Source organism: Fukomys damarensis, unplaced genomic scaffold (genome assembly GCF_012274545.1).
Source record: "Fukomys damarensis isolate Sample0158 unplaced genomic scaffold, DMR_v1.0_HiC HiC_scaffold_33, whole genome shotgun sequence".
NCBI classification, from domain to species: domain Eukaryota; kingdom Metazoa; phylum Chordata; class Mammalia; order Rodentia; family Bathyergidae; genus Fukomys; species Fukomys damarensis.
The window spans coordinates 44,953,438-44,958,879 of NW_022900945.1; the positions used below are offsets into that span (position 1 = coordinate 44,953,438).

Genomic DNA, 5,442 nt, shown 5'->3' on the forward strand with positions numbered 1-5,442 from the left:
ACAGGCAGGACACAATTCCTGACAATATTAAGCTTGCTGTCGTGATAGCTGTTAAACATCTTATCCAGCATTTCTTCCTACTCTTAAGAGTCACGTGTGTTTGTATAGCAAAGCTTTTTAAAAAATAGTAGGTGAGTCGCTGCTTGGTAGCCAGAAAGGTAGTTCAAAATCGGATTAACCGGAGAGTTGGAATCGTGGGGTGGTTCTGGAAGGTCTTAAACTCATAAGGGTGCTAGGGCGCCCCCTTCTGGCAGAGTCGATGTGTTAAGCAAGGCCTACACATGAGCCACACAGAGCCAGAGAAAACCTAGCATGCTTCTTTCTCCTCATGGTCTGTTTTTCTATTTTTAAAAAATAGCATTATTTAATTCAGGCAGGTTTACACATTCATAAAACTGCTACATTTATTACTATACTAATATTACAACACCTAATTAGATGATACATTATTTAGAGCAAGCCTTTTTTAAAAGGCTGACACCATGAGTTAAATAGGTAGCTTTCTCCTTAACCTTGGGTATTAATCAGTACTTTTTTCCACACAAAGATTAAGTAGAACTAACTCGTCCTGCACCTACCTTATGAGAACTCAGTTTGCCATCTCTCAAAACCACCTTCATCGATTCCATCTGACAAGAACAGACTGAGCATTCATTAAACACTAACTCTGCACAAGAACATTATGCTAAAGCCCAGGTGATGTAAAAAGGTATAAAGTAAGAGTTCCTACCCTCTAGGACTTTCTAATCTAGCTGTGAAGACAAAATATACACATGCACAAAATGTCTGAGTCACAAGCAAGAAAATGATTGCGAGCTTGTTGGTTGTAGGGTCTCAACTCCACATCCCCTCTTCCCAAGAGCTGGCATGGTTTATGGGACAACACAGGAGTCAAAAGATGTTTTGTTTTGTTTTTGATACCAGGGATTGAACTCAGGACCTTGCACTTGCAAGGCAGGCATGGTGCCACTGCTAAATCCCTCACTAACTCTGCACAAGAACATTATGCTAAAGCCCAGGTGATGTAAAAAGGTATAAAGTAAGAGTTCCTACCCTCTAGGACTTTCTAATCTAGCTGTGAAGACAAAATATACACATGCACAAAATGTCTGAGTCACAAGCAAGAAAATGATTGCGAGCTTGTTGGTTGTAGGGTCTCAACTCCACATCCCCTCTTCCCAAGAGCTGGCATGGTTTATGGGACAACACAGGAGTCAAAAGATGTTGTTTTTTGTTTTTGATACCAGGGATTGAACTCAGGACCTTGCACTTGCAAGGCAGGCATGGTGCCACTGAGCTAAATCCCCGGCCCTAAAAGATATTGATGAAGCCAACTGAGTAGCCTGAGGATGACAGAGGACAGAGAATAAATACTGAGTGATCACAAAACAAAGTCCCCTTTCTGTCTCTTCTTCTTACATCTGCCACCTTCCAGCTCACTGTCATTTATTTCATTTAACATCTACTTTCCGCTTCTGAACGTGTACATTCTGAGGTCAGAGAGGTTGTTCCTTTCCTTGCATCGCCACAGAGCATAGGCTTGTTATTCAATGAATTAATGAATGAACAAATGAATACCCAAGCCATAATTTACCCAGCAAGTACACATAGATCAAAGCTCTTGAAGTCTTGGAAAAGTTCAGGGTCTGATTAATGACGCCAGAGTGAAATACCAAAAATGTACCAAGGTATTTGTTTGCAGCTTTGCTTATAATTGTGGAAAATAAGAAACAATTTAAAAGAAAGGAATGACTATATTTAATATTGCATCTCTATACTTGAATCTTCATAACGGAGTAACATACAACCACCAAAACTAACATCAATCTTGTGTGGTTTGGATCTCAAACATTCTCCCAAAGGCTCATGTGGTCAGAGGTGGAGCTTCCTGGAACTGATGGGGTCACCAGGGCTCATCAGTGGGTTACTCCATTGATGATTCACAATTTGATGGTATTCATGGGCAGGTGACAGAAATTTAGGAGGTGGGGTCTAGTTGAACATGGTAGGTCCTGTGGATGCTCCTCGGCACTACATCTTGTCCCTGTCCTCTTCCTCTCTGGCTCTTTCCCAGCTGCCGTGAGGCAAACAGCTGTCCCCTACCCCCTGAGTCTGCCACAAGCCCAGAAATGATGGAGCCAGCCAACCATGGACCGAAGCCCCTGAAACAGTGAGACAAAAGAAACTTCTCCTCCTTCAAGTTGTTATTTTCAGTTATTTTAATTAATACAAATCTATGTTTTTTTGGAAAGATATTACACTGGAAGTGATTAAAAATAAAACCATGGGGCAACCCACTTTCCAGTCCCCCTTCTGTCTCTCTTAGATAGAAGCTTTCTTTCCCTCAATAAATTTTTCCTACTCTTAACCTCCGGTGTTCCTGGAATTTATTCTTCAATTTTAGAAGACATGAACTTGCATTTTGGATATCTAGCAGGTTTGGGAGTTACATCACTTCCACCTATATCATTTTGGAGGTCTTCCAACGAGATTACTGGTCGGAGTATTGACTCCAATAAATCCAAGTATTTAATCCACTTCCCTCCTCTGTGGCTGCTGGATTTCAAGACAAAGCTTCCAGAATGACGTTCCAACCTCAGAGCAGCCTGAACTGTTCCTAAGAAACTGCAGCAGTGTTGTGTCATTTTTTACTTCATGGACACCGTATCTGATATTAAAATGAAACAATACAAGAGCTCCACTCCTAGTGGACTGTTGGGCTATGCTACAATAAGCAGAGGCTGTTGGACAGAGCAGACTTACCCTGAAGTAGTTAGAATGGCATCTTGCAATCTATTCAGAACTCTCCCTCCCAGTGACAGCAGTGAATTTGATCCAGAACAAGACAAGCCTACCCTTGAGGCTTCGTGGCCACACCTACAGCTTGTATATGAATTTTTCAAATGATTTGTGGAAAGCCAAGAATTCCAACCCAGCATTGCCAAAACATACATAGATCAGAAATTCGTATTGCAGCTTCTGGAGCCATTTAACAGTGAAGATCGTCGGGAAACGGACTACATAAGGACAGTTTTACACAGAATTTATGGCAAGTTTCTCTGCCTTAGAGCATTTATCTGAAAACAGATTAACAATGTTTTTCTAAAGTTTGTTTATGAAACAGAACACTTCAATGGTGTAGCTGCACTGTTGGAAATATTAGGAAGTATTATCAACGGCTTTGCTTTACCTCTGAAAGGAGAACACAGTTTCTTTACATATGGCACTCTCCTACGCCCAGCTGGCGTATTGTAGAGTAGCACAGTTTCTTCACTCACAGAAACAGTCATCAGGGGGTTAATGAAAATTTGGCCTAAAGCATGCAGTCAACAAGAGGTCACGTTCCTTGAGGAGCTAGAAGAAATTCTGGATGTGATTCAAGCTTCCCAATTCGTTACAATTCAAGAACCTTTGTTTAAACAAATTGCCGAGTGTATATCCAGCCCCCATTTTCGGGTGGCAGAAAGAGCACTCTATGCGTGGAATAATGAGTACATCATGAGTTGGATAGGAGAAAACTCCAATGTCAGCCTTCCCATCACGTTTTCCAGCTTTTACAGGACTGCGGCTATTGTGGTACTGGTGTACAGTGTGGTGAAGGCATTTATGGAGATGAACAGCTCCATGTTCGATGAACACACAGCAGCACACAAATCAGATCGGCAGCATGAGAAAAAGAAAAAGAGCATGAAGAATTGTGGAAAAAAATTGGAGGATCTGGAGCTAAAGAGAGGTCTTAGACTTGATGGGGTAATTTCAACTTAACAAAAATCTGACACCAGTACTAACCCATGGAGTCACACCTTCATGTAGTAGAAGAGGGAGCAACAGTTTTCTGTGTTGTGCAGCTTTACAGCACATTTCACATTTGTCTCATTATAACAACAGCACTAAATACACCCTGCCTCTAAGCAAAAGAAAAAAATAAGGACTTCAATCCAAAGTTTGGACAGTAGATGGACTTCTCAGAACTTTGCAATCATCATCGTTTAACCCTCTTAAAAACAAACAGAAAAGCAGTCTTCAAAGATTGGTTAATGAAATTGCTATGTTAAAATTCCATTATCAGGAGTTCCTTATTTATCAGTAGCAATTTTCAAATGTGAACAATCTTAAATTCAGCTTGTCTTTCTGCTAAGCTGGTAAATGTATTTATAGGAAAGGAAGGGGGAAAAAAGACTGTCATTTCCTTATGAGTTTATGTAACTTCTTCCTCTGTATAACTTGACTGTAATTTGACATCGTTTCCTCTTTCACATCTTTGGGAGTTAAATGTCCACATGGAAAAGGGCCATGAATTGTAAGGGTCCCTGATGAAAGCTTTGTCTATTGGAGTGAACATCTTTCCAGTAACCAGGTAGTCCTGGTAGTCCTCTAGGTTTAAAATTAGCAGCTAAAAGAGAAGAGGTGATAAACATGGTAGGAAAGGGAATTTTGGACTCATGCAAAAGTTTATGGTGAATCCAAATAAATGTCTTGAGTCCTTTGAAAATAGGCATTGGGACATCACAGGCTTCAGTACCTGACCAGTATGAATTGCATATGTCATCGAAAATATATACCAGAGATGTTTTAGAAATGTCAAAAAAACATCCTTTTGCACCACATGGCATAAGAAAGACAAACCCTAAACAATACAACCATGAAATTGATCACCAGGATTGGAAATCTAATAAGGAAAAGAGCTGAGCAAACAGCTTGGACTGTTTGGATTTGTTGCCTTACTTTTTAGTATGCATTTATAAAGTATTTCAGCAAAAGAGGATGTAGCCTCTGGGAAAACAACAAATATGTTACACTGTTTTTTTTTGTAGATTCTCATTTTGTGTCTCATCACAGCGCCAGCCCTGTTTTTAGCCAGAAAGGATTCAGGATCAACATCATGCATTCTGAATGGGATGCATATTCCTAACTACTGTATTTGTTATTGAAAGTGGCTCTACAAATGCTACTGAAAAATCTGGAAATTCCTAATGTCCTGGGGATTAATAATAAAGTTTAACAATGCTTTTATAAAAAATTTAAAAAATAAAATCACATAATACAGTACTATTTTCAAAACAACTGGGCGGGGAGGCTAGGGGCACACAAACAGAAAAGGTCTGGAAGAATTTATACAGAATGTCATCAGCAAGGTAGTAGAGGAAAAAGTAAGATTTTCATTTTCTTCTATAAATATTTTCACATCTTCTGATTTTCAATAATAACAATATGCAAGCACTGTTTCAAAATCAGAGGGGAAAATATATTTAAATTTCTGAAATGCACGAATCTGATGATTCCATCCTGCAAGGATGTTCCAGGAATGGGCATGACCTGCCTGGGTTGTGGTGTGACCCACACCTAGCCTCCCTGTATCCTCCCCAAGGGATCCTTTGTGACATCTACAGTTGACTGATCCAGCCAGTCCAAGATTATTGATTTCAGACAGTGGTCACACTT

At 40.0% G+C, this 5,442-nt stretch overlaps 1 pseudogene; it reads left to right on the forward strand.

Annotated features, from left to right (window-relative positions):
• Positions 1 to 2,640: 2,640 nt before the first annotated feature.
• On the forward strand, positions 2,641 to 3,765 carry LOC104867035 (annotated as a pseudogene).
• Positions 3,766 to 5,442: the final 1,677 nt, after the last annotated feature.